Source organism: Saccopteryx bilineata, chromosome 6 (assembly GCF_036850765.1).
Source record: "Saccopteryx bilineata isolate mSacBil1 chromosome 6, mSacBil1_pri_phased_curated, whole genome shotgun sequence".
In the NCBI taxonomy this organism is placed as follows: domain Eukaryota; kingdom Metazoa; phylum Chordata; class Mammalia; order Chiroptera; family Emballonuridae; genus Saccopteryx; species Saccopteryx bilineata.
The window spans coordinates 48,595,504-48,610,374 of NC_089495.1; the positions used below are offsets into that span (position 1 = coordinate 48,595,504).

The window sequence follows — 14,871 nt, forward strand, 5'->3', positions numbered from 1 at the left end:
CTTTGTGTCCTATAACCAGTTTTATTTTAAGAGAGAATTGGTAATACATGACAGTATCAAGACTATATGATTATCTGTATCCAATATGGTATCAGGCTGAGTGAGTGGATAGTCCAGTGTGAGGCCTTCAGGAAGTGTCCTATAGGATGCATCCCCAGGCATGGGCTCATTTCTAAGCAAGCAAGTTGTGTGTGTGTGTGTGTGTGTGTGTGTGTGTGTGTGTGTGTGTGTAGCTGGTGTTGTGTATCCCTAGGTGTGTATGGGTCCAACATAGAGTGTAGAGTGAAAACTGACCATAAGCGCCCAAGTGGGACGTGTTAAAACAAACCCCGCCGCGGCAGGACCCCTCAGGTATGCAAGAGGCCCGGGTCTCAGGGCAGACCCCTGCGTTGCCAGGCCTTTGCGTGGCCAGAGCGGGCTAGTACCGCGTCCCGCCTCCAGGGGGCGCCGGCGGGGGCGGCCTCCCGGGGCGGCTGTGCACGTCTCCGCCACTGATTTCCGCTTGGACTCGGGGATCCGCTCTCCCCGAGGGCGCGGCGTCCTGCGGCCGGGCAGGGCAGGCGTTGGGCTCGGAGCTGTCCCCGTCTTTTCCGTGTGGCTGCCCTGGGGGACCCCAGGGACTCGAGCCATTGTCCCTGCGAGGCACGTTGCTCTGGGGCTGAGTCCGGGCCAGGCAGGGCGGTGGGGGAAGGACAACCTGGGCCGGGAGAGGGACGCGGGCGCCTTGGGAACCGGCGGGCGGGGAGACGGGCCGTTAACCGCGCTCACGGGTGGGCTCCCCTCCGTGCGGAGCGGACACCTCCGCCCCTGCGGGCGACGGGCCCTGTCGGCAGGTGCAGACCCGGGGAAACCTGAACACTGCAGGAGGTGGTTTGAAGTGGATTTCTCCGTTGAATGAGGCTTAACACTTTTCAGATTGTTTTCAATTTTGGAGATTCCTGTTTTAGAGGAGACCAAAAGCTACAAAAGGAATCTAAAAACTTCTGGCAATTGCCAGTTTTTGTTTTGGTTTTTAGTTTTCTCTAGAGCGGTTGGTGACGTCTGAAATTTTGGAAAAGTTTCTCTGCCTTCATCTCAAAGACGGCTATTGCTGTTCCTCTGTTGGCCAAAGACACTAGGATGGCACTGAAGACCCTAACTTGGCGCACCTCTTTTTGAGCACACCTTCTTGACGCCAAACTTATTTTGTTAATATTTAGCCAATAAGAAATTTCATTGTAGCCATTTTTTAAAAGCAGGTTATCAATTTTGCTAAATGTTCCAGGGAGAAATCGTGTATTAAAAACTAGGGGTATCTCTAAATCAGTTGAATTGATCTATGTGTAAGTCTTAATCACTCATGTACTTAATGTAATTTTTCCTATAATTGAAGACACCTGTTCTCCTGGATCCCATAAAATTTGCTGAAATGCTCATGTGAAGAGCTTCTGCAGTTTGCCCTTATTTTCCCCAAATACCTTGTTTTCTTGAACCAACTCCCAGGAGAAACTAGAAAAGCCTACTCAGTGGAGAGCATTGTATTTCAAAAGTGGAGCCTGCAAAGTTAAATTTTCCAGTTGGTGGACTTTGCTCAGAAATATTTTGGACCAGTTGACCATGCTAATGAGGGTCCTAATTATTAACACTGGTCTGAGAGAGGGTGGTTATTCATACTTGGCTTAGGTAATCGGCAGCAGAAAGAGACTAGAACAGGGATAGAAAGAGACTAAGTTTTTAAACTATCTGCTCATTTTTCTCTTTATTTTATCTAGTAAGATCTCTTGAAACTTCCAGCCTGTGTCAATTGTTCCAAGTGGAGTCCTTGAGAGGCTTTGTACCCACAGTCAGCCAGAGCCTGTAGGAGGGGCTAGGGCCCCTACAGGCTGGCATGGTGCCAGAGGCAGTGTTTGCAGAGGGACAGTCTCAAGGAAGGGTGATGAAAGAGGACAAAATCAAATTGCAGCGCCAGCATATCATTTACTCCCTTATCTCTGAACACAGTTACATTTTAACTTCTTATCTTTGCTCATGGTGTCTACCACCAGCAATGCCCCCATTACACTCCTCTGCCTATAAAATTTCTACTCTCTACTCAAGGTCCAGTGCAAATGTGACCTCCCCCAAGTCCTCTGGCAAGGATTCATCTTTGTGTTTCAACAGCAGACTGCCCCTTTGGCATGCACCCTTTTCTTCCCAACGCTTGAGCTGTTTACCATGTCTACCACCTTATAATGCCCCACAAACCCCAGGACTTCTAGTAACCAGTTCTTTTCTGTGAACCCACTGGAGGGGTTTAACATCTTACACAGGGTACACTCTGACTGTACAGCTATCAGGTCCAACCTAAACAAGGCTTTCTTGCCCGAAGCTGTTTCACTGACCAGAGGGAGACCTTCAGTTAAAGAATGAGTTTCTTTTAAGCAAGATGCTGGTCATGTTTAACTCTCTTAATATAATCTCTAAAACTAAGGGTTTGTCCTGGCTGAAGAATGTTCTAGAGACGACTGCTAAGATCACTTGATTAAAGTTCATTATAGCATTCCCTCTGTTTTTATGAAAAGAAATGAGAACCTTTATCAAAAAGGAGTTTATGGCCATATAGCCTTTCTCTCTAGGCATGCCTCCCTCCCCACCCCACAACACCCCTCAGTTCACTGTTCATTAGATTCCACGTATAAGTGAGATCATATGATACTTGTCTTTCTTTGCCTGGCTTATTTCACCTAGCCTAATAGTCTCCAGGTCCATCCATACCATCGCAAAAGGTAAGATTTCCTTTTTCACAGATGCATAGTATTCCATTGTGTATATGTACTACAACTTTTTTATCCACTCATCCACTAATGGCCACTGGGCTGTTTCCAGATCTCGGCTATTGTAAAAAGTGTTGCAATTAACGTGGGAGTGCATATCTTCTTTTGAATTAGTGTTTAGGGATTCTTAGGATATATTCCTAAAAGTGGGATAGGTGGGTCAAAAGGCAGATCCATTTTTAATTTTTTGAGGAAACACCATACTGTTTTCCACAAGTGTCTGCACAACTGTGCATTCCCACCAGCAGTGCAGGAGGGTTCCCTTTTCTCTATACCCTCACCAGCACTTGTCATGTGTTGATTTGTTAATCAGAGCCATTCTGACAGATGTGAGGTGGTATATCTCATTGTGGTTTTAATTTGCATTTCTCTGTTGACTAGTGACGTTGAACATTTTTTTCATATGCCTATTGGCCATCTCTATGTCCTCTTGGAGAACTGTTTGTTAAGTTCCTTTGCCCATTTTTAAATTGGATTGTTTACCTTTCTGCTGTTGAGTTTAGAAGTTTTTTTATAAATTTTGGCTACTAACCCTTTATCAGACGTATCTGTGAATATGTTCTCCCATTGAGTGGGTTGTCTTTTTATTTTCTTAATGATATCTTTTGCTGTACAAAAGCTTTTTAGTTTGATATAGTCCCATTTGTTTATTTTGTCCTTTATTTCACTTGCCTGTGGAGATATATTGGCAAAAATATGGCTATAAGAAATATTGGAGAATTTACTGCCTATGTTTTCTTCCAAGATGTTTATGGTTTTGTGACTTATATTTAAGTCTTTCATCCATCTTGAGTTTGTTTTATGAATGTTGTAAGCTGGTGGTCTAGTTTCCTTTTATTGCATGCACCTGTTCAGTTTTCCCAATACCATTTATTAAAGAGACTGACTTTACTCTATTGTATACTCTTGCCTCCTTTGTCAAATATCAGTTGACTGTAAGGCCGTGGGTATATTTCTGGGTTCTCTGTTCTGTTCTATTGATCTGTATGTCTGTTCTTATGTCAGCATCAAGCTGTTTTGATTACAGTGTAGTATAACTTGATATCAGGAAGTGTGATACCTCCCACTTTGTTCTTCATTTTTAAGATTTCTAAGGCTATTTGGGTTCTTTTTTAGTTCCATGTAAATTTTTGGAATATTTGTTCTAGATCTGTGAAGTATGCCATCGGTATTTTAATAGAAATTGCATAGAATCTGTAGATTGTTTTGGATTGTATAGACATTTTAATGATGTTAATTCTTCCTATCCATGAACATGATATATGCTCTCACTTGTTTGTATCTGCCATGATTTCTTTTACGATGTCTTATAAGTTTTCAAGTATAATTCTTTTACCTCCTTGATTAAAATTATTTTTAGGTATTATATTTATTTTTTTGTTGCATTAGTGAAAAAGATTGTTTCCTTAATTTCTCTTTCTGACAGTTTATTGTTGGTGTATAAAAATGCCACTGATTTTTTAATATTGATTTTTATATCCTGCCACCTGGCCAAATTTATTAATCAGGTCTAGTCGTTTTTTGACTGAGACTTTAGGGTTTTTTATGTATGATATCATGTCATCAGCAAATAATGATAGTTTTACTTCTTCTTGTCCAATTTGGATGCCTTTTATTTCTTCTTGTTGTCTAATTGCTGTGGCTAGAACTTCCAGAACTATGTTGAATAAGAGTGGTGAAAGGGGGCACCCCTGTCTTGTTTCCGACCTTAAGGGAACTGCTTTTAATTTTTGCCCATTGAGTATCGTGTTAGCTGTTGGTTTGTCATCTATGGCCTTTATTATGTTGAGATATATGCTCAATATTCCCACTTTGCTCAGAATTTTGATCATAAATGGTTGCTGGATTTGATCACATACTTTTTCTATCAATTACATCTATTGATATAATCATGTGATTTTTATCCTTCATTTTGTTTATGTGATGAATCACATTTATTAATTGTAAATATTGTACCAGCCTTGCCTCCCTGGAATAAATCCACTTGATCATGATGTATGATCTTTTTAATGTATTGCTGGATCCGGTTTGCTAATATTTTGTTGAGAATTTTAACATCTATGTTCATCAGGATATAGGCCTATAGTTTTCTTTCTTTGTAGTGGCTTTACCTAATTTTGGAATAAGAATAATGCTTGCCTTATAAAATGAGCTTGGAAGTCTTCTCTCTTCTTGAATTAAAGGTTCATCAGTCTTGTTTACCTTTTCAAAGAATTGGTTTCATTGATCTTTTGTATTGTTTTTTTTAGCCTCTATGTCATTTATTTTTGCTCTGATCTTTCTTCCTTCTGCTTCCTCTGGGCTTTATTTGTTCTTTTTCTAGATCTTTTAGGTGCAGGGTTAGGTTGTATATTTGAGCTTTTTCTTGCTTCTTAAGGTATGCCTGTAATGCTATGAACTTCCCTCTCAGGACTGCTTTTGCTGTGTCCCATAGATTTTGAGTTGTTGTATGTTCATTTTCATTTTTTTCAGAGAAATTTTTGATATCTTCCTTGATCTCATTGTTAACCCATTTGTTATTTAATAACATGCTAGTTAGCCTCTAAGAGTTTGAATATTTTTTAGTTTTTCTATTGTAGTTGATTTCTAGTTCATGCCATTGTGATCAGAGAAGATACTTATTATGATTTCAATCTTCTTAAATTTATTGAGACTTTTTTTTGTGTCCTAACATGTGGTCTATCCTAGAGAATGTACCATGAGCACTTGAATGTATATTCTGCTGCTTTGGGGTGAAAGGTTCTGAAGATGTCTATTAAATCCAGTTGATCTAGTGTGTCATTTAAGGCCACTGTTTCTTTGTTAATTTTCTGTCTGGAGGATCTATCCATTGATGTTAGTGGGTTATTAAAATCCTCTACTATTATAGTATTGCTGTTGATCTCACCTTTTATGTCCATCAAAATCTGCTTTATATATTTGGGTGCTCCTATATTAGGCACATAAATACTTACAATGGTTATATCCTCCTGTTTGCTCTCTTTATCATTATATAATTTCCTTCTTTATCCCTTACTCTAGCCTTTGTTTTAAAGGTTATTTTGTCAGATATAGGTATTGCTACCCCCAGCTTTTATTTTTTCATTTCCATTTGCATGAAATATTTTTCCATCCCTTCACTTTCAGTCTATTTGTATCTTTTGTTCTGAGGTGGATCTCTTGTATACAGCATAGATACAGGTCTTGTGTTTTGTTTTGTTTTGTTTTGTTTTGTTTACAGAGACAGAGAATGAGTCATAGAGAGGGATAGACAGACAGGAACGGAGAGAGATGAGAAGCATCAATCATTAGTTTTTCATTGCGCGTTGCAACACCTTAGTTGTTCATTGATTGCTTTCTCATACGTGCCTTGACTGGGGGCCTTCAGCAGACCGAGTAACCCCTTGCTGGAGCCAGCGACTTTGAGTTCAAGCTGGTGGGATTTTGCTCAAACCAGATGAGCCCGTGCTCAAGCTGGTGACCTCGGGGTCTCGAACCTGGGTCCTTTGCATCCCAGTCCGATGCTCTATCTACTGCGCCACCACCTGGTCAGGCCAGGTCTTGTTTTTTTTATCCACACAGCTACCCTACGTCTTTTGTTTGGAGCACTTAATCCATTTACATTTAAGGTTACTACTGATATGTACTTATTTATTACCATTTTATTCTTTAAACCTACAATATTTTTCTTGATTTCCTTTTTTCTTTGCTCTTTGTATAGCATGCCCTTTAACATTTCTTGCAGTACTGGTTTGGTTGTAATGAATTCCTTGAGTCATTTTCTTGTCTGGGAAGCTTTTTATTTCTCCTTTAATTTTAAATCATAGCCTTGCTATATAAAGTCGTCTTGGTTGTAGGTTCTTGTTTTGCATCACTTTGAATATTTCTTGCCAATTCCTTCTGGCCTGAGGTGTTTCTGCTGAGAATTCAGATGTCATTTTTATGGGAGCTCCTTTGTAGGCAATTAACTGCTTTTCTCTTGCAGCTTTTACTATTCTTTCTTTGTCTCTTAACTTTGGCATTTTAATTATGATGTGTCTTGGTGTAGACCTCCTTGGGTTCCTCTTTAATGAGACTGAGTTTCTTGAAATTGTGTCACTTTTTCTTTCATCAATTTAGGGAAATTTTTAGCTAATGATTTCTTTAAATAGATTCTCTATCTTGTTCTTTCTCTTCTCCTTCAGGAGCCCCTATAATGTGGATGTTGTTTCTCTTCATGTTGTCACTGAGGTCTCAGCGTTTCCTCAGTTTCTTTTTTTTCTTTTAGCCTCTTTTTTTTGCTGTTCTGCTTCTGTGCTTACATTTATCTTATCCTCTAAACACTGATTCAATCCTCTGCTTCATCCAGCCTGCTGTAAATTCCTTCTGATGCAGTCTTCATTTCTGATACTATATTTGTCATTTCTGACTGGTTCTCTTTTATGATTTCAGTGTCCTTTTTGATGTTTGCTGTCTCTTTGTTTAAGTTCTCATTGTGATCATCCAGTGTTGCTCTAAGATCCTTGAGCATTCTTATGCAATCTATTATTTTAAACTCTGTGTTTGTTAGTTTGGTTACTTCCATTTCATTTAGTATTTTTTCTGGGGATTTCTTTTGTTCATTCATTTGGGTCATATTTTTTTATCTGCCCATTTTTTCTGTGTATCAGGTAGCTCTCTTGTGACTTTGAAATTCGTTCTGGTGTCTTTCTGAAGAAGATGGGCTCACTGGTACTGACCTCTGGGCCACCTGAATTTCATGCAAGCCACCTCAGTTTCTTGCTCTAGGAATGCTTCTTGAGGGTAATATTCACCCTCCTATTATATGTCAGTATTGAATGCTGTTGGTCTTTCATGGGTGGTGGTATCCCTTCAGGCTGGCTGGCTGCAAGGATCAACCTTCATCATGTGTATTAGACATTATACAGTGTCTATCCTGTTGGGTGTATTTATTCTCTGCAGTGTTTGGTGCCTGCTAGACTCCTCCTTTGGGCATGCTGCTTGTGTAGCTAGCTGAGTCTAGCATTGGTACAATCTTTCACCCACTACTGATTATGTTGGTTCTGGGTCTTCTTAGGTTGGAGTCAGTTGTTTTTTGTAACCTGCCGTGGGCTACCTGTCTAGACCTACTGATGTTTTTGCCATTTGTGTCTGCCTTTTCTGTACCTAGATAGTGTGGGAAGAGTCAACCTATGTATAAATATGAACAGCTCTGTAAAAGTCTCATGCTCCATAAAATTTGCTTCCACTTTTCAGCTGTCCCACATCCTGTTGCAGCTGCCTGGTCTTTCCAGAGTCTTCTGTAGAAAGATTACAGATTGCAAGCTTGGTGGGTTAGGGCAGCCGAGTTTGGGGGTACAATGTGAGTGTAGGTGGTGGTGAAGTAGATAGAGCGTCGGACTGGGATGTGGAGGATCCAGGTTCGAGACCCTGAAGTCGCTACCTTGAGTGCAGGCTCATCTGGTTTGAGCAAAGCTCACCAGCTTGGATGCAGGTTGCTGGCTCGAGCAAGGGGTCACTCGGTCTGCTGTAGCCCCCAGTCAAGGCACATATGAGAAATCAATCAATGGACAACTAAAGAACCACAACGAAGAATTGATGTTTCTCATCTCTCTCCCTTCCTATCTGTCCCTATCTGTTCCTCTCTCTGACTCTCCATGTCTCTGCCAACAAATAAATAAATAAATAAATAAAGCCCAGTTTCCTAGAGACCTACCTCCTGCAGCCTCTGTCTTCTGGCTGCTTGTTGGGCTTGGTCTCTGAAATAAAAACCCCTGGTGGAGTCTGAAGCCTAGGGCAGTTCAGGGATTAGGAAGGGTGTTTGGTGTGGCTCCCACTCCTCCGCCTCAGGTGTCAGTCTGTCCAGACTTTTTTCACAGACCTCAGTAAGGTGTGGCCACAGGAGTCTGGTGGGTGTAGCCTCTGAGACTCAGAGATGTGGTCTGTTTGAAGTCTGGACAGTTTCTACTGAATTTCCCATGGGGCAGAAGCACCAAGCATTGTCTCAGGAAAGTGCAGGGCAAAGCGCTGGCATCAAAGCCAGAGAACTGAATCACTATGTGCCCCCTGCTTCCTGGCTTCTCAGAGCAGCCCAGTCTCCATAGGGTGAGCCAGGAGAGATTCCCAAGGGTAGCGCAGTGGCTTTACCCCAGGTTGGTGCTGCAGGAGGAGACTACTCCACCCAAGAAAGATGGCGACCCCAGTATTGGAGAATGAAGCACAGGGGTTCCAGTGGCTGTCTCCACAGCGAGTCAGACACTGGGCCCAGCTGAGACAAGCTCCATTTTCTGTGATCTCTCCCTAGGCCACCAACTTCACAATCTCTTCACGCAACTAGTCCTCTCGACCCTCCCTCTGCCAGAGCCCTGGGTAAGTGGCTGTGACCAAGATTTTCTGTGCTGGCCCTTTAAGATGGAGCCTGCATCTCCAAGAGTTCCTCTTTCTCTCAGAAACTGTGACTCTTGTCACTGCCAAATGCTGTGTGGGTGCCTCTTGTAGGCTCTGGGGCTCTAGGATGGGGTACGGCCTGGGGCTTAGGACCCTCCCCTCTCAGGGCGAACTTACCTGCGGTGAGAGTCCCCGTGGATTCCCTGTCACCACTTGTTCCTGGAAGTGGGGCAGCCCGTTCTATCCTACCAGTCTTGATGTGGCTTCTGTGAATCCTTGGTTATGGATTCCTCTTCAGTTAGTCCGAAGTTGGCTTTTCAAGGTGATTGCTCTTGAATTAGGTTGTAATCCAATTTGGTCCTGGGAGGTGGCAGTTGGAACATCAGCCTACTCCATTGCCTTCATGGAATCCATCAATACATTATTTTCTGAAACCCAGTCCACAGTCACATTTCTTTGATTGCTTCAGAAATGCACTTACTCTTGCTGTTGGTCTATGTAAATTGGAATCCAAACATGGGTCAAGTATGGCATTTTGTTGAGTGTCTTGTCTTTTTTTTTAAAACTTTATTTAAAGATTTTATTTTATTTTTTTTAGAGAGAGAGGCGAGAAAGAAAGAGGGGTAGGGGGCAGCAGGAAGCATCAATTCCCATATGTGCCTTGACCAGGCAAGTCTGGTGTTTTGAACTGGCAACCTCAGCGTTCCAGGTCGACGTTTTATCCACAGTGCCACCATAGGTCAGGCTCTGTTGTCTTTTTTTTAAATCTAGGACAGGAGTTTTCAAACATTTTCTTAAAAGGCCAGATGCTAACTCTCTTAGGTTTTGCAGACTATGTGATCTTTTGCAACTACTCAACTGTCATGTCCTGCAAAGGTAGCCATAGATCAGGGGTCAGAAAACTTTTTGGCTGAGAGAGCCATAAACGCCACATATTTTAAAATGTTAATTCCGTGAGAGCCATACAATGACCCGTGTATGTCAGGCATTATCCAATAAAAATTTGGTGTTTCCTGGAGGACAGCTGTGATTGGCTCCAGCCACCCACAACCATGAACATGAGCGGTAGGAAATGAATGGATTGTAATACATGAGAATGTTTTATATTTTTAATGTTACTATTTTTTTATTAAAGATTTGTCTGCGAGCCAGATGCAGCCATCAAAAGAGCCACATCTGGCTCGCGAGCCATAGTTTCCCAACCCCTGCCATAGATGATATATAAATGAGTCAGCATGGCTGTTTTGTTTTCACAGTTTTTGTTTTGAACTCCACAGGTGGGCTGGGCCATAGTTTGCCAACCATTGTCTAAAGCAGTACCCATGAGTTTCTTTAATGCCAGGGATTTATTGGGGTCACTTGGTTGCCTGCATATACTTCACATTCTGGATTTCTCTTTCTGTGTAAGTGGCTTAGCTTGCTCCTCTATCCCCTATATTTTCTGTTAACTGGAATTTAGATCTAAAGACTTAAGGTTAGGTTCACTGTTTTTCCCAGATGTGGTTCGAATTTTTTAAAATATAAATTTATGACCTTAAAAAACAAGGAGACCCTCAACCAGGAAGCTCTTTTTTTCCTAAAATAGTCTTTGCCTGGTATCTTTGCCTGGTAACTGAGAATACGTTCTCCTTTCTTATTTCCTTCACTTGAAGGATAGGTTTGCTTCTCTTTCTCAGGGAGGTTGAGGACTTTGAACTCTTTTGCTAGGTCGGTGGGAATTTTCCTTCCTCAGGGCATCCTGTGGTCCCTCCGATTGGCAGACCACATTTTCTTATTGAATAGAAGGGCCTTCCTTGTGCTCACATCCAAGGCCCACCATGCCTTCCAACTGGGGCTGGGCGATTTGTTTTGTTTTTAAGTCCCTTGTCAACTTTCTTCCTCACCCTAATATTCATCTCACCCAGCAGGACTGAGAACTGGATACCTGGTCCATGGGCTTCTGGTCATGCTGTAAGGTGGGAGTACGTGTCCTGGTGTCCTGTTTGGAAGGATGCTGAAGTCAAAAGCTTTTCAGACTCTCAGATTTACTGCAATGCTGAATTCCAGGGCCACACGGTTTTGAAGAAACAAGCTGACAGGTGAGAATTGTTTTTTCCTCTGTTCTAGAGTGTTTGCTGCTCCTTAATTCTAGAGCACCAGGGAAAGTATGTTGACAAATACTGTCAGGTGGAAGTACTTGTCCTTTCATCATTAAGAACAATAGGGGAAGCTGCTCACCTCTATGCCCGTTTTCCCAGACAGCACGCTATTGGGTTGTGATCTTTTTCTTATTGATCCGTAAGAATTCTTTATACACTGAGGATGCTAATCCTTTGTCATATAGTATGCTACAACTGTTTTCCCCGTTTTTTAAACTTTGTTTACAGTACTTATGCTCTGCAGAAGATTTCAGTGTAAGGGGTAAGGGAAAACAGTCAATCTCCCCTTTATGGTTTCCTTTCTTTATGAAATAATGACTATTTCAAGGTTTGTTTGTTTGTTTATTCATTTTAGAGAGGAGAGAGAAAGGGAGAGAGAGAGAGAGAGGGGGAGAGAGAGAGAGAGGGAGAGAGAGAGAGGAGAGAGAGACAGAGAGAAAAGGTGGGGAGGAGCTGGAAGCATCAACTCCCATATGTGCCTTGACCAGGCAAGCCCAGGGTTTCCAACCGGCGACCTCAGCATTTCCAGGTCGACGCTTTATCCACTGCGCCACGACAGGTCAGGCTCAAGGTTTGTTTTTTGTTTTGTTTTGTTTTTTTGTTTTTAATTTGTGTTAACACATATTTAACATGTGACGAGAGCTAAGGACTTATGATTCTGAAAAAGAATAATATTGAAAGGGGCTATTTCTACCAGATAATATAATATTAATTTGATTAAACATTAGCATTAAGATAGGCCATACATTAATAATTGCTGAAGTCAGGGAATGGGTGTTTGGGAAATCATTATATCATTACTCTATTTCTGTATGTATTTGACTTCTCCTAACATAAAGTTTTCTTTAAAAAAAAGTTCACTTGGGAGGTAAAAACTATCTAGGTTCCATTGTTTCATACTCAGCAACTATTGTGCTAAACAGTGGGGGTGTTATAGTGATAAATGCTAATATCTTGGAACTTATATTTCTCACATAGGGAACAGATATTGTCATGGTTAAGGGGACCAACTCCTTGGTCAGACTGCCTGGATTCAAATCCTGGCTCTTCTATTTGCTAGCAGGGTGAATCTGAACTTATTAATTTAAAATAATGGGCATAACAATCATGTCTGCCTCAAAAGGTTGTTGGGAGAATTAAATGAGAAGACCCATGAAGAATTCTTTACATGGTACTTGGCACTTAGTACATACTCAGTAAATATAAACTCTAAAGAAGAGAGTATTTGCAAACAGCAAGGACTAAGACGGAGAGCTGCTGCTGAGCTGATGTATGGAGTAGGGGTCATGACCTCACGTGGGTTGGTTAAGTGGGGTTGGGGATGTGAGATTTGGAATGTCACATATTTTCATTGAAGGAAGGTGCCCATTGCTGGGGCAGCAGAGAAAGAGCGCAGACAAAGGCCTAACGGCAGGGAGGAGCACGTCTGATTTTGTGTTGGGTTCCCAGTGCTGCTGGCTCTCCCCAGCTGCAGTGAAGGCATCAAAGGAGAATCTGTTTTCTTGAGTTTTATGCTCATGTCCCTTGGCTCACTGGAACCCGGGAAGATAGCCACATGGCATCCCTTTGACCCCTCCAAAGCAGTCACAGCTCTCTCTCTTCCCTGAGCCAAGAAAGCTTTTCCCCCTGAAAGACTCATGTGGTTAGTTTGGGCCCATTTGGACAATCCAGGATCATTTCTGCATCTCAAGGCCGTTAACTTGAATCACATCTGAAAAGTCCCTTGTGCTGTGCAAGGTAACATGTTCACGAGTTCTGGGGGTTAGAACAGGGGCATCTGTGGGAATTCTGGGGGTTAGAACAGGGGCATCTGTGGGAAGGGAGAGGGCTTTGTTCAGTCACCATGCTTTGTAATGCGATAGTTTCTGCAGGATGAGGGCAGCTCTCCGACATTTCGGGCACTCAGTGCCTTACTACCAAGTGCTAAATAATTCTCAGAGCCTGTTTGCACTGTTCTTCCATGCTGCGGCAGCCTCTGCTCTAGACTCCCCCTTCCTCCGCTCTGGACTCTGCTCTGGACCCCGCTCTAGAACTCTTTGAGCTGCTCCTTTGTCAACCTTAGTAAGAGACTTCTGAGTGACAGGAGTCATTGGCTCTACAAGTGAAATGTCACCGATTTGTCAGATCTTGACTGATGGACTGTCGAAAACCTCTGATTCGCTCCTGTTTCCCTTCCTCCCCAGAGGTCACACCTGCCTCTGCACCCTGACGGGGCTTTTGCTGCTGCAGCTGTTTTAACTTTTAGTTTTTTTCTGTTAATGTTTACCTGTGTAACAGTTTTTGCACTTTAGCCTTAAACAGTGTTGTATTACTTTAAACAAAATTTCTACTAAAATTTTTACTATTTGTCTCATCTCTTAATGCTGAGTAGAATTCCTCATTTTGATTCACCAGTAGTGCCTTCCTCACAATAGGAGCCAGTCAGAAAGAGCTTGTTTCCAGTTAATGGAAGTGTTTTATGGAACTTGAGCAGTTTTAAGTCATGTCAGAATAAATTAGAGACTTCTCGTATTATTCCGTGCTCTTGTCCATTTGTTCAGACGACTACCTCTGCTTTCAAACTTGTTTGATGTTTACCTTTTCCTGTTGTTGTCATGTGTACTTAGGGGTATGCAGCTGATGAGTTCATGAAAATTATTAATATTTCCACATCTCATTATGGCCTCATAGTTTATGAGCATTAAGTGAGATTTGAAAAGCATTCTGTAAGTCATTATTTTGGAGCAGGATCACAAGTGCCTGCTTTGAATTACTCTTTCTCCCTTGATTTGGTTTTCTGGAAAGTTAGATGCAGATTATAAAAGCCTAATGAAAACCATAAGGGGGAATTAGTTTATAAATGAAGAAAGAACAGTTAGATGGCATTCCTGAGAGAATTTATAAAGACAAAGTCACTGGGTTTTTTTTCTCTCTCTCAGCTTTTTGTCATAAACATTGACAGCCATTCTGGAAAGTTGAGTACAGTGAACTCATCCGCCAACACGGCATCAGAAACCCCTGTGCCGTGCCGGCGTGGCCACGCTTCTTCTATGAGTACAGTGAACTCTTCCACCAACACGGCATCAGAAACCCCTGTGCCGTGCCGGCGTGGCCACGCTTCTTCTATGAGTCAAGTGAACTCATCCGCCAACACGGCATCAGAAACCCATGCGCCCTGCTGGCGTGGCCACGCTTCTTCTGTTTGCCCTCTCCCTCCACCCCCACCCCCACCCCCTTTTCTTCCTTTTTCACTTTTTGTTTGTTTGCTTGCTCACTGCTAAAGAATTTTGAAGTGAATACCAGAAATCATATCATTCTACTTGTAAATATCTTGTCATGAATTTTGTTTAAAAGTTTAGTTTTGGCCCTGGCCAGTTGGCTCAGAGGTAGAGCATCAGCCTGGCGTGCAGGGGACCCGGGTTCGATTCCCGGCCAGGGCACATAGGAGAAGCGCCCATTTGCTTCTCCACCCCCACCCCCTCCTTCCTCTCTGTCTCTCTCTTCCCCTCCCGCAGCGAGGCTCCATTGGAGCAAAGATGGCCCGGGCGCTGGGGATGGCTCCTTGGCCTCTGCCCCAGGCGCTAGAGTGGCTCTGATCTTGGCAGAGCGACCCCCCC

At 42.4% G+C, this 14,871-nt stretch overlaps 1 protein-coding gene across 4 annotated transcripts in view; it reads left to right on the forward strand.

The window, feature by feature from the left end:
* The first annotated feature begins 511 nt into the window (after window positions 1-511).
* The window catches only part of GGACT (gamma-glutamylamine cyclotransferase), a 44,672-nt gene continuing 30,312 nt past the window's right edge, over window positions 512-14,871 (forward strand). The window contains exons 1-3 of one of the 4 annotated variants that reach the window (XM_066234362.1): window positions 2,709-2,744; window positions 9,055-9,119; window positions 11,045-11,215. The gene's annotated coding sequence lies outside the window, so the exon portion shown is untranslated. Of the gene's footprint in view, window positions 643-2,651; window positions 2,745-9,054; window positions 9,120-11,041; window positions 11,216-14,871 lie in introns of those variants that run through there. The other 3 variants (XM_066234364.1, XM_066234361.1, XM_066234363.1) reach the window with 3 other exon arrangements.